A 19,568-nucleotide genomic window follows, 5' to 3' on the forward strand; every position below is an offset into this window, starting at 1 on the left:
TATCTGCAGTGGATCTGGGATTCATTTTTATGGCTTGGGACACTAAGTGTTGGTGCATAGCTTTTGGTGGGTTCCCACCTGACAAGCCCATTAATATAGTTCAATGAGCATCACGTCCCAGGGTGCAATTGAAAGCATCCAGGAGAAACTAACGGGGGTTTTGTTTAGTTTTGTTTCATTGTTTCATTTTCAATATGCTTTTATAATAGAAAAATACATTAAGTTAGCACAGTAAATCACGTCCTTCTATTACTGTAGCTCTCTTAAAAAGCTAGATTTATCTTGAAAGCTGTTTGACTTACAGATGTAATTTGTGAAGAAGGGATATAGATGTTTCTTTGCCTCTGAAAAAGAGACAGAAGAAAATTAGCAGGGTGCTATTATAAACATGTTGAAGGGCTAGGTCTAGGGTAAACCCAGCTGTCAATTCACTGCACATAATTTCTGCCACCCATGCTTCCATCTATTTGTCCATCCATGAAAACCAAAGAAGTCCTGTTGCTATGCTCCGCTGGGCTAAAAGGCTAGAATGTTGCCGCTGACAGTCCCAAGTTCAAAGCTATCCCCACATTACAGGGACAAATGGCTGCTACTTAAATCTACCAACAAGAAAGTGCTCCTTTGGGTTTTTGATTGACATGGCCTCTCACTGTGATGCCCTGTAGCATTTTAACAATAAAAATGTAATTAAATGAAATTTTGAAGTTTAAAAAAAAAAAAAAAAAAAAGTTGAAATTTTCTGCCTTAATACTTTGCACTAAATGGCAAATCAAGAAGGTTTTAATTTCTATTGTAGCCAACAGGGTTGGATTAAGTTGACTTGCTGTAATCTGTATTAAAAATTGCAGTTTACAAAATTGTGACTGAGGAAAAAAAAAAAATAAACACAAGGTATTTTGCGATCTTCGGGAGGTCTTTGTGTGCATGTCCACCAGCTAAAGCAATGGAAAATGCTGGTTGCACTTAAGCTCAGCAAAATGCCAAAACGATATGCCACTCAACAGACCTTGGCAAAAAATAAGGTCAACTAAACAGAAGCAGGGCATGAAAAGGGACTACCACACATTTACATTGGTATGTGCTGTAATAGCACTTGCACAAAAAAAGATGTGTGTTTCTACCTCGCCCAGGCTTAATATTTGGAGAGTTATTGCCTCTTGTGGTTCCAAACATACATACAGACACACAAAGACAACTAAATAAATTTTTCTTCAGTTGTCAGTGTAGTGCAGTATAACTACATCAGGGACATCGGGAGTGAATCAGAATTGAATTGATAGACAGATGAAATTAAAGTAACATATTGTGATATGTCAATTTCACCTGCTCACTGGGGACACTGAAGAAGCACGCACACACACACGCACACACACCCAAAAAATAAATAAATAAATAAACACTGTGACACATTACCAGCAATTCTTTCACTTCAGTAACAGAACCAGCTTTCACAGATTCCTTCTGAAAACAAAACACACAGAACCTAAAATTGCATAAGCAATGAGACAAGAAATGTAGAATAACAAATGTGATGAAGGCACAGTGCCGGCAAGGAAAACAAGCATAGCCATCAACTAGCAGAAAAACAGGAGATGCCTTTGTAATGGGCCTCCACCTGAAGTGTGAGCATGGAAATGAATGTGAAGACGAGGTAATGTGCCAATGAGCACATACATTTGTGCACTTTTCCCTGCTAGTGGTACATCAATTACGATTTCAGCCATCAATGCACACCCACACTACACACAAAAACACATACACACTGTACACACACACTCACACACACACATGCCTATGCTCTGTCATTAAACACCGTCTACTGCTCTCTCACTCTCATACTCAAACCAACCAAATACATCATTATGTAGTCAAAAGTCATCTCGAGCAAGCAAACGATGCTAATTATCAATGTTTTTTAATTAAATTATACGCACACTGACAGGCACATTTGAATTTATTTTATGTGATAGAAGAGCTGTGGTTTAAAGTCATTTTAATATAGAGCAAGGAGCTGATGTGTTCCTTGCTCTTTTGCTAATTTTGATTTCTTGTCCGAGGTGGGCTTTTACATATTAAGTATAATTAAAATATGAGCATTTCATTTTCATTAAACCACAAAACACTACACATAAGAAATTATGTTATGGAAGTATGGTATGAATTTCATTCTAATAACAAAATACGCTAATTGTAAAAAAAAAAAAAAAAAAAAAAAACTGCTGGAAGTCTCAATCCAACATGCATTTAAAATAATCCAAATATAAGAAAAGTAATAACTGTAAATAACTGCCCACTGCATGTCTAAAATTAAACTACAAATAATAAAAAGGTTGTCAGCTTCCACTTAAAACTCATAAGAGGTATATTTCATGCTTTTGCCTCTATATCCTGTAGTAATAATACAGTTCAACATATTACATTTAAGTCCTCTAATAACTATACTTGCTATGCATTTTACTTGCATGACTCCCCTTTTAATGACTCGAGTGAATTGCCTAAGACAGCAATAGAAGTCTGAGCAGAGGCAGAAACTGATTTTTATTAATAACTCCTGCTCCAAGTCTGAAGTCTACCCCTCTGTTTTTCATAGATTGATTGTACAAGTAGTACACTGTCACTTTATTTTAGGGGTACAGCCAAGGCGGTTCTGATTAGTGGTATTATGGCTCTATACATTTTGATGACTGCTGCAGCTGTGTTTCAGCTGATGTTTAATTGGTCACCAGTCTTCCTGTGTTCTTTTGCTTCTTCCAGGAGTCTAACGGTCTTTTTTTCAGTTGTTTTTGCAATTCTGTTCTATGTGGGGCAATGATACAAATATGCAGACAGACTGATCACGTCATTTTATGACCATGTTCATGCACTAGACTAATTGAAATTTATAGGTGTACTCAATTGTGTCCCAATGATCATACATTTTGTATGTTTTGTGCCTTTCTAATAATTCGTTTGTGGTTGTTCAGAAAAAGAAAAAATCAATTTAGAAACAATTCGGTTATTGTGAGGTGATTCAGTTTTGAAACATTAGACATGCAAGCGGTATTACACAAGAGTGTGCTTCTGTTGTATACTGTAGTATGTATAGTCAGTTAACATGTAGTATGTTTACACATTATTACATATATGGCTATTTGCTGTTAGTTTATTTTATCAGCAAATGTATAAAATGCTTCAAGTAACTCATCAGCAAATGGTTTAACATGATTGATATTCAGAATTTTTAGTTTGAAGAAAATTAATGAAAACATATTAGCGAAAAGTAAAGAAAAGTGCAAACAAAAATGTGTGTTGTGCAGTGTCAAATTTCCTTAAGAAGCAAAGCTATGAATAAATCCACACAGCAGCAGACATATTTGAGCAGTAAACTTCCAATGTCTGTGCTGCTTCATGGGTCTGACAAAAACACCACAACACTCTTGAATTTTACAGACAGCTTCAACTGGAAAACAAGAAGCACAAAAATACCAAGTAATATTTTCAACCTAGGTTATGAGGAGGCAAACACGCTCGAAATGTTGCATAACATAATCAATCAACTATACACAGAACTACAAACACTGGACATTTTGATGTACATTATCAACACAGAAAGGTAAAAGAAACCCTCAATCAATTCTGCACTGTAAAAGCAAATCTATTCATTTCACTACAGTATTAAGGAAGTCACCACACATAAATTACAAATCCAATCAAGGCAATTAGCAATTTGCTTCTTAATGAGCAATTATGAGCATACAGTTACATTAACAGCATACTAACGAGACATTGCTAATAACTAGGTTCATTAACAGAGAACTTTGACTGCCGATGTCCTGGAGGGCTTTTGGACACTTTCGTTCTGTAATGAATGAACATGTAAGATGTGTTGAATGACTGTATCAGTTGGTGTGGAATCAAACACAATCACAGTTCAAAGGTAACATTAATGATACAAACTGGTGAGAAGGACCAAAATTCAACACACATATGTGCACAACTGCAAATAACTAAACACGTATCAATACCAGGGAACATATGAATAATTAAGCTCAGGCCAGTCTGAATAAACACCAGTGAAATGTGCAGTGCAGCACAAGTGGACAAAGAAACACATTTTAATAAGTGAATTATCCAGAAGGCAGCAGTGTACCGTTTCCTTTTGATGGATCACATTATCTGCAGGATGAACTGACTGTTCCTGTGCATTCATCCAGAAACTCAAGGCAGAAATTAGCTAATAATTGCTATAAAGCACCAACTGACTCTAGTTATCTTGTCAGAATATGGTTGAGTGTACAGTCATTTACCAGTTGTTAAATTTTACTTCAGAATCAACTCAGATAAAGTGTTACAGTGTACATCAGTTTGGCAAGCCTAATGCATCTATTGTCATAGGATAAAACGCACGATAAAATATGTTGAAAAAGCTTCATTGTTCATTTATATATATGCTTCATGCTTTGGGTCTATAGAAAGCCATTACATTTAAAAGTTCTTCAGAGGCAAAAATGGCTAAAACAAGGATCCTAATGCAGGAAACACACCTGAAGAGCCAGATTCTCAGCCAGGAAGGGTACAGCTGCAGCCAGATAGCCAGGAAGTGCTGATGCAGTCCTTCAATTGTTGGATACACTCTGCAGAAATACAGACCAACCAACAGCTTGGATGACAAACCAAGATCTGGGTGTCCAAGGGTTTCTTCAATAAGAAATGACTGCATCCTGATGTGCAGGGAAAACCGCCAAATTACATCACAGGAGCTTCAGCAGCAGTGGTCAAACCAAACTGGTGTCTAGTGTTCCACCCACACTGCACATCTTTCAGATCATGGCTTAAGGTCTTTCAAGGCTGTCAAGAAGCCCCTGATCAATGAAAGACAGAGGTTAGCCCAGCATCGTTGGGACAAGCACACAAGAACTGGACAGCCTGGAACTGGAAGAAGATTCTGTGGCCACGAGTCCAGTTTCCAGCTTTATCTTCTTCCTGCTAATGTGAGGGTACGCAGAAGGCCAGGCGAAGCATGAGTTTGGGGATGCATGAGTGTTGCTGGTGTTGGTCATCTCACTGTCTAAGATTGCACACTGAACTCTGCCAAGTATTGTGCCATTCTTGAAACTCACATCCTCTCTTCTGCACGTGCACTGTTTCGTCAAGGTCAAAACTGGATGTTTCAACAAGATCATGCCCCTTGCCACATATCCAAGGCCAGTAGAACTTGGCTGCAGGAGCTCAGTATCCAGGTCTTAGAGCGGCCGGCTCAGTTCCCGGACATGAGCCTCATTGAAAATCTGTGGTGGATTATCAAAAGGTCTGTTTCAAAGCGTAAACCAAAGAATTTAGCACAATTAAAAGCAATAATTCAAGAATAATGGGACAAGATTACCCCTCAATAGTGTGAAAGGCCTGTGGGGAACATGACAGCCAGGATTAGAACTCTACTGCTGCTAATAGCAGGACTACTAAATATTAATTTGATGATGTGATGGTTTATTTATTTTTTGGTCAGCACATTCTCTGTTATTTGCTGGATTGGATACTGACAATGTTGAGAACTGACATATTGAAACTGTCAAGAATTTAATTTTGTTAGTTTTTCTGATCAACAATAAACAAAAAAATATAATTTGTATTTGTTTGTGTCTGTCTAATATATATATATATATATATATATATATATATATATATATATATATATATATAAAAATAAAAATTTTATATATAATTATATATATAATTAAAAAACTATGTTGTAAATAACTGTCTTGTAGTCCTGTACAGTTGAAACACAGTCCAGTGCATGCCCCCTAAAAAAACTACTAAAAATAAATTGGTTTATTCGTTTTCAATTGAAAGTCACAAGCGGTATCCCAGTGTGTTTGCCTCTTTTTGCTGTTGTTCTAATACTTAAAATACCTACATTAGTCATGTATTTTACCTGTGAGATTCATGTTTTGACAGCTCAAGAGTTAATGACCTAAGACAGCAGTAGAGAAGGTTACACTGGTACTAGCTAAGCAACACTCAGTGCTGGAGCTGAGAGCATCAGAGCATCAAACAGGAACGAGTCATGTTGCTGTGCATCGCACTGTGTAGCACTGCTCTGCTCTGCTCTCTGTTTCCACTACCGCTCTTTGTTTAATAAGCTGTATAATGATGGAAAAATGAAGATATGACGTGGCCCACTGATTTGCACTGGAGCTAGTTCAAAGTCTACAATTGTTGTTCCTGGTTGACATTTTTTTTTGTTTAAAGAAAGTACCGTCCTCACAATGAAGACAGGGTATTGCCTTTCCCAGTCTAAAAAAAAGCCCCAATACCTCAAACTGAAGCAAAATTAGCCTGCTGAACACACTGGCCTGTCCTTATGTAAGGAAATGTTAGCTAAATAATTGAGCTGCAATATTCAAATCAAGAAAAAACATTAAACAAACAAAAAATAAATTAAGAAATAATGAATGAATGACAGCATCCTGTAAGTCCCCCTTTCCCCCCTTAAAACAGCCTGTAACAGTCTGCATCTCTCAAACTACGTGGGCAACGGTAAAATGAAAACTGCAGTTTACATGTATATGTAATGAAGACTTTAGTGAAGGCTCTGAATGTATTTATACTTTACCAACACAATCTTGCTCGCTAAATGAACAAACACAAAGTAAAGTTATGTTTTAAATAATTTGTTGCAAATTAGTTAATTTAATTTTAGTTGATTTCATGCATATATGCCTGCATGTTCTAATGCAAAACCCACTACTGCAAATGTTTTTGAAATGTGAGTGCAGGCAGCAATACTTAAGATTAACTGTAATAACCCTGTTGACTTTAGTGCAAAAATTTACTGAAAAATTTCAGTGTGCAGACAAATTTGATGTAGCTCAGGATGTGGAGGACAACTTCAGCTTCAAAAGTTTTATTGTTAAATTGTTAAAAATAATAATTTAAAAAAGTTTCATCCAGTTTCATCTTTAGAAAATATAAAGCACAGATTTCCACTAGATCTTGTTGCCATGATGGAAGAGAAAAAGAATAAGAAAAATTAATGAAATTTCCTCTGCTGCACAGTACATGCTGAAATTAGAACAATAGCATTATGATACGTGTTTAATCAACTTGAAAAAGATGTAACATTCCACAAACTATAGTGGGGAAACTGAATCGCTGTTTACCTGAGGTTACCCGATGAGGCTGTGGATGTGGGTGAAATAACTAGTAAAAATCTACTTAGAACATGCACAAATCATTCCCTGGTTAATCAATTTGTTCAACTGAACGGGACACAAATTTACATGAATGGTAGGTATTAGTGATTTTGGAAAGGTCTGAGTTCACACACATCGAACAACTTTCAATTTTGCTGTCAACATTGTACACGACAGCAAAATCGAAAACTGACGTGAAAGTGACTAGCCCTGTTTTGGAAGAGCAGTAAAAGCAGATACACAGTAAAAATGTCCTCACAAATTGTTTGATAGAATGTTTTAAAGCTTCATTCAATTGCATCGGATGCAAACCCCAAAAAAGCACATAATGAAAATGAAAAGTTGGGTGCATGAAGAAGACCCTTGTTTCTTACAGCTAATCATATCCCTCGATAATGGTGCCTCCTCATGAGTTAGTAATCTCCATGTACCTCTCCCAAGGTACAGAAGACTGTGACCACTTGGGCCTCTCATTGCCTCAGTGCTTGCCCGCAGGCCTCCCCTGGTGGAAGATGGCAGCTTCACTGCCGAGATGATCTTCACACCCCAAACCCCCGTCCAATAACACCCGTTAAACCCAGCGACTTGGAACTTGAACCTCAGGACGGTGCTGCTTTGTTGTAGTTTTTCTTTGTTTTATTTTGTATGTTTTTCATTGTTGTGTTAACCTCAAGATGGTGTACCTTGATAGTTAAAGTGCTGAAGTTCAATCTAAAGTTGTTTAAATCTTTTTTTTTTTTTCTGGTGGTCTTTATTAATAAGAATAATGAAAAGAAACATTATCTATGTGTATTTGTTAAAATAAAATATTTGATAGTGAAAACATATGTATATAGCTGAATTATTCTTTGAATATGTGTTTTTTGTGTGTGTGTTTGTGTGTTCACCATAGTCTCCACTACAAACGCTCGACAGAGGCACAGATACACGATAGTGACAAACAACAAAAGCAAAGGGAAGAAATTATAAAATATCTGGTGTTCAGATGTAACACTTTTCATCTGGTCATTTTGTGCCACTTTGTGTGTGTGTGTGTGTGTGTGTGTGTGTGTGTGTGTGTGTGTGTGTGTGTGTGTGTGAGAGAGAGAGAGAGAACGAGAGAGAGAGAAATTGAGAGATGTGTGTTGTGCAAACTAGTGTGAATAAAAAAATATAGTCTGTTTTTACAAGGATGGACTACAACACTAAGCGCTGGAAACAGGCAGCTGAGTTCCCAAAGTATTAAAGTGTGCTGACTAAGATTTGTTCTAGAACCTACAGGAGTTCTTTTTATCTTTCTGTCACCTGAACAAGATCACTGGTTCAATACCAGCTGGTAAAATCGGAGCATGGAAGTCAAAGATATTGGCTTTCTCCCTCCCCAACCACAATCACAAAACAATAGAAGGAAACGGCTGAGATCATTCTCATTACTCTTCACTTGTATTTGATAAAGACTGGAACAAAGCAGTGAGGGTAACCACATAACATATTGTGTGTGCACGCATGAAAGAAAGTACATGTGAAAAATGATGCAACAAAAAGAGGGTGGTGATTAACACCTAACAAGAGGATTCTTAATGTTTTCTCCTAAATTTCCTCGCCATTTTATTGGTCTTTATGGGCCCACAGGAACCTCCTCTCTACAGTTAAAGCCACTTGATTGGCTTTTATGTTCCCTCAGGGCTATCCTCAGGGGCCCAAGACAGGAAGTGAGGAGAGAGAAAAGTGGATTAGGGGGTAAGAGTCAACCTTTAGAAATTCAATCAAAATCTGGAATGTACTCAAAGGAAAGAGTATAAAGCAAAGGAAGTACTTGACAACATAGGTGCCTATTTTACGGTTTATGCTGTAGTGTCATAAAGAACAATGAAAAAGGCCTATTTGCCCTCAGAACTCTCATTTATTTTTTTTATTGTGCTCATCTTTCTTGTTTTTGAAACTTGATGACAACTGACCAGTAGCAAATGTTACCAAGGCAGCCTCACGGTGTCTGCGCTTCGGCTTTTCATGAGACAGAATTAGCAAACAGTATAATATTAACCATAAAAATAAAGGAAAACTGTAAAGGAAGTGTTTTAAATCTTTAACTAAAGCAAGTCAAAATAATAGCTGTGTCATAGAAATAATAGGTATGTAATAGCATTTACATTGTTTAGAATTACAATGCATACTTTAGATGGAATATAAATGTTAATGTACACTTCAGTGGTCATATGTTGATTTTTTAAATTAATTTATTTAACATTAACACTAACTGTCACATAATCGCTCATTGTTTTACTGTTTAAAATGGGTAATTAATACGAGTGTAATGGGCCAGGTATTTGCACTGAAAAATTTTGGAACGAGTCTTTTGGTATGGCACATGTGTACCGAATTAATATGGTTACATTGGCCTCAATTTAAAATGTGCTTCCTCACTAAAGTGTATTAGTTGGGAAAACTACACTTTCTAAGTTAACTACAATAATAATAAACAAAGACAGGTGGATCGGGCAAAAGCTACATGGTGGCATGTTGGCTACATTTCGGGTATGTAGCTGGTTGCATGTTGAACCTGCTCCCTCATTTGAGATGGCATCCACGAAATGTGAATATCAATGGTAAAAGAAAGAAAGGAGTGTCACACAAACCCAGCTCAATTTAGTGGCCTCTTGATAACAATTCAGACCAGGGCGTAGGGATAACAAACAGCATATGTGCTTTCATAGCAGTGGACATCGGACCATACTTTGTTGTCAAGAGCACAGGTTTTAAACACACGCTTAAAGCAACCAAGCCACAACTTATTCAATGCATCGGCTATTGTTATCACTAATGGATGTACATCTATTGCCATTGCTGACAGTAATGGCGCAGTTCAGTTCGTTTTCTAAAATGCACAACTTTATTGGACTTTCAATATTTTTATTTTTGTGAATATTTGTGTTGTACAGTCCTGAAACAGCTTCTGTAAATACAAGTACAGGACAGTTTATGAATAGAGAATTTTCTACATGCTGCACCTTATTGGATTTTTATTTCACTCATTTTTTTTTTTTGTTGTTGTTGTTGTTGAAGTGAGAGAATATTTACTTATTTAGTAAATTTTATTTTTTTCATCTTTAGGCTCCAGCCAGTTGCAACAGTATTTACAACCATTTTAAAGAAAGGTACAGCCATAGTATATTCTGTGAACCACAGTTTAATAATAATAATAATAAAAGGAGAAGTTTAATGTTGTGTATTTATTGTTCTCACTTTACCACAAACATTCTGCAACATACCGATCTGTGATTTCTGTATATGCACCCCAGTCTTGGAGATCTGACTTTAGGTCATACAGGCTTGTCAGGACCCTCTGTTAGCTTTTCAAATCCATAATTCTTAACCATGGCAGGGAGACTTTTGCTTTAGGAAGTGCAATCTAATCTTGCTTATAGCTGGTAATTACCCTTTACTGTCCCAATCAACAGTTTCTTTGGGCAACACTGATAATGTTACATAAACTGGGATTTTTTTTTTTTCCTTTTTCATGGATAGCAAACATGGGACAGGAGTATTAACCCATTATAAAAATCCATTTTTGTTTATCCTTATCTTCTACAGTGCAGATTATTATACTAAGGTCTCAATGTTAATTCAGCAAACACCTATTCCAGAGGAAAAAAAAACATCTTCCTACACAACATGTCTCCCATCATAAAACATCCACATGCTTTCAGGGTTTTCCACTCATTTACTGCTAAATTAACCAAAACTGGCAGCAATTTGTGTCTCTCTAGTCAGGTAAACAAAGGACTAGCCACTGAAATAGAAATAACTTGTCTTTCCACCCACATATATTCCTCATTTCAATATTCATTCAATTGAACGATCCATTATAGGAGTCAGAGAGAAGCAGTCAGTAAACATGGATGCAGAGTTGTGAAAGCTATGTGTAGAGCACTAGAAATGAAAACTGGCAGTCACTGCCTGGGATTTACATATATGTTTGCACTTGACCTGGTTAGACATAAATGAGTTGTCTAGCAGAAAAACATTTATACATTATGCTGTTTATATAGGGAGTCCCACATTAACTACGTGTACCAGAATATATAACCTGTACTTCTCCACATCAGGTCACTAGTTTACACCGTGATTTGCTGAAGCGTCGAATCATCAGATCCGCTACTGGCAATGTTACAGTGTGTCTGACAAAAATAAAAACACAGAAATCACTGAATGAACCATGATCAAATGCAAGAGTGAAGCACCAGATAAAACACTGAGTTTCTCTGTACAAACTTTGTGGTTGATATGGACTGCTAGTGTAGGTGGATAATGTTAATGGTAGGTCTTTAAATCTCTCAATTTAGGAGACAACTGAAAAGTGGTCACCCGAATAGTGTTAAATAAAAACTCAAAAAGGCTCATTCTAAGGATGTGCAAAGACAATCTGGACTACAGGAATTGTTGCATAACATACTCAAAGTGAAGTTATGGTTTATAATTAATTGGGGTTTTTTTAAACAGTTATATATGATTAGATGAAAACCTCAGAATTTACTTAAATATCACATTGTATATTAACACTGTAATGGTCATATTCTAACACATTTCAATGTTAAATGCACCAGTTTTCCTTTTGTCTTATGAGAGAAGGTAATATCACAATGAGAGTGTTGTCTACATTTATGTAAGACTCCGCACTGTTACATGTGCTTGATTCTGCATACGTGTGTGTGTGTGTGTGTGTGTGTGTGTGTGTGTGTGTGTGTGTGTGTGTGCGCACGCACTCGTGTTTATTGTCTAGAAATAAATGCCAACCTACTCATTTGGGACTTCAGCATAAGAGAAGAGTGGACTAAACAAACTAAAAAAACTGTTGATGTGGACATTATTCCAAAATCACTGTGTGTGTGTGTGTGTGTGTGTGTGTGTGTGTGCTCGTGTGTGTGTGTGTTTGTGTGTGTGTGTGTTTGTGTGTGTGTGTGCTTGTGTGTGTGTGCATGAGCAAGTCTGAGCATACTTTGCTGTTTACATCGCTGTGGGACATTTTTTAGTGTTGTGGTCAGACAACATCATATATCATGATGGTTTTTATAACCCATAGAGTTGTCAAAAACACAAGAGAAAATTGAGGGGGGGGGCATGAAAGAAGGAGAAGAAAGGAGCGAGAACAAAGTAGGGAGTCATTTTAAATTTAAGTTCAACTGAAAAAATTAGTCCCGTCTTAAATTTTCATATATTTAAAGCCTTATTTCCAACTTAATATAATATTGTTTACATGCATGTATTTTTTTACATGTATATGAGCTATTTTGCTAGATTTCCATGATATTTTCATACAATCATCCATACTGCACACATTACAAGCATACAAATTATGAAATAATGACTACTATCCTGCTTTGTAATGCATGCAAAAAAAATAAAATAAAAAAACTAAGCCCCTAAAAAAAGTTTATCATTTTTTTCAGACGTCCTCCTCTGTTGTTTTCCCTGCTCTGTTAGTCCGGGACAGTCATGATAAGCTGCGGCTTTTAGCTGGCTGACGGAGTCGAGCGTGAATGAAATGAAATTTGAATAATGTTTTCCAGCCCTGTGTGCTGGGTGTTTCCAGCCTAATATGATACTTCTTGGGAGTTCCACCACGTCCCAACAAATGAGAACCAGCACAGTGTAAAAAAAAAAACAAAGTCATCCAGTTGATCTCTCGACCGAGTGGGCTGTGAGTGCACACAAACAAGCATGCATGCAAAACCTAAAAGCACTGTCCTATTTGGCAAATATAGTCTTTGCCAGCACTTCAATCCATATTGTCGTGCAAATGTGTGCATATATGTATGTGTGTGTGTGTGTGTGTGTGTGTGTGTGTGTGTGTGTGTGTGTGTGTGTGTGCATGCATGCATGTGTGTGTAATAGAGAGAGAGAGAGATCATCTGTTATTACCTGAGCTGACAAGTGTGATGTAGAAGGGAGCGTCACACTGAAGCTTTAGTGTCAATCAGGATCACACAGCCCTGAAAAAGAAGCAAACGTGAGTGGGAAGCACGCTAAAACTAATACTAAAATAGATAAGATTTTAATCATTCTGCACATAGCATTATTTATCCTTACTGATTCTGGGCAAACAATGGCTAGAAAATCTTCAACAATGTATTAAAAAGAGATGAAACACTTCAATAAAAATCTGTATGAGAGCATAAGGCATTACTACATAAGCATATTGCTCATATTTGCCAAGAATTAATAAAAGCCATTGTCCTCTTTCAAAGATACAAAATTATTTAATTCTTTGAAGAAACTAACATAAAACTTTATATTGTTATTGTATTAGTATATATTTAAAATGCAACTCTGTCCAAGATGACGTGTTTTGACATCTGAGAAAGGCGTCTCTGGTTTTTATTTTGGTTTATATGGGTTTGTGTAGCTCTGTCATAGACTGGTGACCTGTCCATTGTGTCTTCACCACAAGCCAGCTCGGATAGACTCCAGCACCCCCATGACCCTACAGAGGATAAAGCAGTGTACTGTATACATAATGGATAGACAGTTGGCAACGTCACTGCTTTTTTTTTTCTTTTCTTTTTTGACCCAGAAGGCTTTAAAATGTAGGTACTACCACTACTGGAGTGAAGTATGTCACTACCTGACATGAGCTGTTGCCTGATTATTATAAAAGTACTCACCACCTTCTCACTATTTAAGGACTTATGGTTTCTGTGGATCAAGTTAATTGCTGATCTCTGTACAGAAGAAGGGCAGGACCAGTGGATACTGAGAAAAGAAAAACAAAAAAAACCCCTAGATTTTGCCACTGTGTTCGAAGCTTGTTGACACGCTGGGCCTAATTATCAGGGAACATGTTAAACTATATTTACAGTGTGGCAGCTAAGTAGGAAACAGTTTGCCTATAATAGTTGGAATCCTCACCTGCATCATCTGCAGTTTCACTGAGACAATAATGGGTGATGTTTTTTTTTTTTTTTTTTTAAATCTTTAATCAAGACTGTGACCTTTCAGTTTGGGAGCTGGACTGATAGTAGTAGAGTCTAATGAAAGTATCCAATGTGCCCTATTTAAATAGGCTCAGAGAAGTCAGCAGCTGTAGTCAAATGCAGTCACTCACAAGAAGGAAACCGTCAAGGCACTCAGACAATTTGATCAATCACATTTTCTGCATCATCAGCACTGTTTGTTTAAGCTGCTGTATGTAGATTTTGACACAGCAAATCCTGTCATATTTCCTGAAGACCTCTAATAAATCTAGGAAATAAGCAAAATGCATGATTGATTTTTTTAATTGGAAAGATGCATGTGTTTTATTAATTTAATCATGGAAAATTAAGAGTTGTAGGAGTAAGAAAAAAATGTAAAGTATATTTTAACTTTTGTTCAAGACTGCATCTAAAAAGGAACCATTGAGTAACTGTGTAATTCATCAACCAGATAGTTGCAGCTGTAGTTAAGACCCAAATTTTACAAATTACTGTTCTTTGCAAAATTGCAAAAACAGATTACAAATCAGCATACCATAACACACATGTACTCTCTCTGACACACACACACGCACGCACGCACGCACGCACACACGCACACACACACACACACACACACACACACACACACACACACATGCATGCACGCACACACAATGAGACCTGAGACACAAAAATATACAGAACAAAATAGCTGTGCAGAACTAATGATCCAACTGTCTCCACCTGATACATGATATCCATTTTAATGGACATAAATGTTCAGAGAGGATGACCTTTTTGCAACTGACAGTGCACTGCAGTGTTCATCTTTTACTTAACCAGCATAGTCAAGGATATGTTTGTTCTGCATTTTAAAAGACATTTACACAAACCGAGGACAGAAAACTGCAGTGTCAGACTGAAGAATTCATGTTGACTTCAATATAGTAACAAATAAATATGACACAACAACCAAACAAACTAACTGTATGTGAGTTACATTAGCATGTTGTAATTTAATACACACGGGATAACGGAGACACAGCTACAGTCACTGTGATGATAGTAGAGCTATCCATTACTGAATACCTATACCACAATTAGTTGTTTCATAAAATGGGGTTAGCAATCATAATTACCGGTGATTAACGGTAGTCACTTGGTATCCACAGATATCAACCTGATCCAATATGTACTAATATTAGATATCTATGCTTTTTTATATACTGAAATTCAGCTGCATAGACTATTTTTAGCTTAACATAGACCGATAACTTTATTAAAGTAATTCCGTAATTTCTATAACTTTAATAGTTACAGTTATAAACAAAAGTTTGAGTCTAAAATATACATCCATCTGCTCCTCGTATGTTTTGACTAGAGTGTTTGTGGCTGAGTCTGATGAGTGTATCAAATTGGCCCTATTTAAAATTGGCTCAGAGTAGTCATCAGCTGTTGACTGAAAATTTAACACAGCTCTGTATATCACCAAAACTGATAATTCAACTTGCTGTATGTATATTTTTGATCCGGCAGGATTTGTCACATCTCCAGAAGACCTATATAAATCTCTAAAAGAACCAAAATGCATGGTTGTTTTTTGTGACCAAAGACACGTGGGTTTCAATGATTTCATAATAAACAAGAAAAGCACTCAGAGAGCGCAAGGCTGTTCATTCCTTGCATCATTTCTGACAGCTGAAATCTTTAAAAAAATTCAATCGATTTGTAGTAGGATCGCAATCATGTGATCGTCAGCAGGCAGCTGATGTAGTGTTCACTTGTTGTCACAGTTACAGTGACGCCGTGTTGCTATCTCGCAATAAGACAGAAATCTTTAATAAATCCATGGATCTAGATTATACGCTGCACCACTGCCAAAAACTAACAACTTGGTCCTTCATCCAAATCTGTTAATCTGTTTTTGAGTAATGTTACTATCAGACAGACAAATATACAAACCAGCGCTGATTGTCACATCACTCTGTCATGTTCCTTTGCAGAGTAAAAATTAAGAGTTATAGGAGTCATTGGAAACCCAACTCTATTATAATGTATATGGTCTTTACAAGTGCATGTCAACTTTTGTTCACACCGGTATATTTAGAAAAATAAAGGTACATAAAAGAACATTCTTAATGTATTAATTTTCTATTATTTCTAAATTCCAGACAGGATTTTGTATGATGTACTGCTATGAACACAGAGGAGTGCCAGTCTGTTGTGGCAGAATAATGAATAATATGTGAACTGCTTCTCTTCATCCAGTTCAAATCAGTTCAGTGGGAATGTATTGTATTTTTAGCTGCTAATGGCCCATCACATATACACGTATTGTTTGGTTCTGCATGATCCTGCTGGCTGGAGTTCCTGCCACTATTAAAGCCATAACTGTACATCATTTCTAACAGCTGTGATAGCACAACAGCCATGTTAATACGTTGAACATAATGACCACATTGTTGGTCACATTTAAGAAGTGGTAAGTGGTATAGTTCTTAATGTGTGATACTTCTGCTACCACTGGGCTAGGTGGGGAAGCTGTCATGCTCTAATTGAAATGAATAGAGTGGCAGCATTCTGCTGCTTCCCAGACTGAAAAGATCTGTACATGTAGTTACGTTGCATATATGTGTCAGTGCGCTTCAATAAAAAAACATCAAACACACAACAAATTCATATACTTCAAACCTTTAACAATTTGCTCCGTACCAAATTATATTACAACAGAAACAATACTGCAGGTTTTCATACTGCAGATCTACGAAATTCAAGTTAAACATGACAATTTGACTATTTACTTTTTCTATGATGTGCACAATTTTAATCACTGTTACATCAGTAACTTGGCTCAATGGAAAAGAAAAAGAAATAAGATAAAGTGTTGCCCAGTGTTTAGTCATGAGTCATACAGTCAGATGAATCATTTATTGGACAGTTTTAAAGACTGCCACCCTGCATCCTTTGTTCTACATGGTAAAATCACATTCTCATGAATGACAGCAGGTTCAAATCACCAAAAAACTCATTAACTGATCAAACAAAACATGCACTTTTTTCGACATACATTTCATCACAGTGTACTTATGTATAAATTCTATGTAACCTTCCATTCAGTCATTCTCTCTATTACAAAGCTATACTTTGCCTTACAAAGTCTTTAATTTGTCTCTTTACTTACAGAACAGTAGACACCTTCTGTTAACAGTCACATTCTGAAGACCTATCTGCCTTGTATTGTATGGATAAAAATCAAGTTAAGACAAAGACTTGGTTTAAAATTAAGTTAACATTTACTTTAGAATGAGGTTATGATTAGGGTAAGAGTTAGGGTTAGGCAAGTAGGGGTTATGGTTAGGCTATCTGTCAACATTCATCGGCTTTTGCACTAAAAAAAAAAGAGGTAAAAATCGAGGCGGCGTTTTGCTTGTTGGACACACGGTGAAAACAGTGTGAGGCCCATAGTGAGTATTGCTGCTGCTGTGATATTGGCATATTAATATGATGGAACAATGTCATTGACAATATAGCAGCAGGATTTTTTCACAGCGTTGAGCCTGGTGAGTGTTAAGTGCTGAAACCTCCAGAAAATAAATGGGAGTCAATGATATATTCTCCGAGCTGAAACTCGTGTGTGCGTGTGTGTGTGTGTGTGTGTGTGTGTGTGTGTGTGTGTGTGTGTGTGTGTGTGTGTGTGTGTGTGTGTGTGTGTGTGTGTGTGTGTGTGAGAGAGAGAGAGAGAGGATGCTCGTGTGTGTGTGTGAAAACAAAGCCTTAAAAGCTAAGTACTTATTCATAAAGCGGAAAACAAATTGCATAAACACATATCATCCAAACAAAACAAAGATCTGCTTTTACACTTTACTTTAGATTTACTTTAGCAAGGTATGATCTCTTGTCACACCCTCGACTTCAGCTGCCAATTAGTGGCAGACTCTCCTCCTTTCGCCATCTCTGCCTCTCTCCTAGGTGATGCGTGGTATGCCGACAGGTGCTGCCAATCGCAATCAGTGGAATGCGTGAGCGAGCATCATTCTACACCCCTCTCCCATAAAGTCCAGACGCCGCCACTACTTGTCGCCTGATCATGAACTACCGCAGTTAGTATTGTCCACATTCACTCCAGCTCCTTGTTTTCGCGCTTATGCTCATCATTACTCTCTTGCCTTTCAGTTCAGATTCCTGCCTGCTCGCCCGTCTGTCTGGACATCTTCTGAATCACCTCGGTTCGCCGACTTCACCTCCGTCACAGCAAAGACGCCACCACTGCAGCACCTGTCCGCCAAGACCAGGCTTCCATCTGTCACACGCCACCTCTTGTGTCCTACTCTCTGTCATCTCTTCCATACCCAGGACTGTTAAGTTTCCTGCACACTCTCTGAGCCAGTTCATAAGTGAATGTTAGTTCCAGTCAGACCTGTACTTTTCATATTTTCCAGAGTTCCAATAGTTCTCTCTCACACTGAATTAGTGGGCAGCTATTTTGTTCTGCACAAGTTCTGTAGCTGTACTTTTCAGCCTTGGTTATACCAAGTTTAGGTTAGCTTTGCTTATTCATATTGTTCCAGCATATTGACTTCTCTATTAATTACCCTCCAGCCCTTTGCGGGGCTCAGTTCAGCCACTGTTTCCCGTGTTCTACCATTTAACTTGGAACCTTTCGCATAATACGTCCTGTTGTGTGTTGTAGTGCTTTGTAAATAAATATTGTTAACTTTACACTTGTCTGTTGTGTCTCTTTCCCTGAATCTGAGTCTCTGCTTCGGTTTTGTAGCAGCTCTCTTAGCAGATGTTTATTTATTTTTTTATTTGTTTTTAATCTACAGTGTGAATCCATTACAAGACTGATTTTTAAATCTGGAACTACAAAACAAGCAGAAATGCAAAACTAATCAATTATCACCCAATTATTAAATTGATGTCTTATGAAGGTGTGCGGTATTTTAGCGGTCTAATGGTTGCAGTAAAAGTTACAAAAATAATTTCATTATTAAAAAAATAATAAAAGAATGGGAAATACAAAAAGCTTTTAGTTGCAGAATGTGCCAAAACTGGGGGACTTACTGAACCATGAGTTCTGTGTACCTTGACATACCTAGTCCACAGTAAAAATGATTGTTATCAGTGATTTTAATTTAAATTCAGAAACTAAACTGTTTATAAATGAATTTGGTGTTCACAAGCTGCGAATCTGTAATCAGTCTGTACATATACTATGCATGTGGATTCTGGGATGGTAATACATATGTGCATCACCAGATGAGTGAGTGGAATCTTATTCTGACCAAGCAAACAAAAGCAGTTAAAACTACAGATTAGTTTGTTTGTATCCTCATTGTACTATGTCTGTTCATTCATGTTCAAAACATTAAAAAAACAGAGAAATCAGTAGGCAATATTGTAACCCGAAATTTACATCCAATGTCAGGTGCCAACAGTGTGTAAGCACTACACAAATGTT

At 37.0% G+C, this 19,568-nt stretch overlaps 1 protein-coding gene across 11 annotated transcripts in view; it reads right to left on the reverse strand.

Moving 5' to 3' along the window:
- LOC111562847 (teneurin-3) overlaps window positions 1-19,568 on the reverse strand; it is a 391,758-nt gene that overhangs the window by 314,661 nt on the left and 57,529 nt on the right. For all 11 annotated transcript variants that reach the window (XM_055010067.1, XM_055010068.1, XM_055010071.1 and 8 more), the window contains exon 2: window positions 13,074-13,144. The gene's annotated coding sequence lies outside the window, so the exon portion shown is untranslated. The remainder of the gene's footprint in view (window positions 1-13,073; window positions 13,145-19,568) is intronic.

The sequence above is a fragment of the Amphiprion ocellaris genome, chromosome 4 (genome assembly GCF_022539595.1).
Source record: "Amphiprion ocellaris isolate individual 3 ecotype Okinawa chromosome 4, ASM2253959v1, whole genome shotgun sequence".
NCBI lineage: Eukaryota > Metazoa > Chordata > Actinopteri > Pomacentridae > Amphiprion > Amphiprion ocellaris.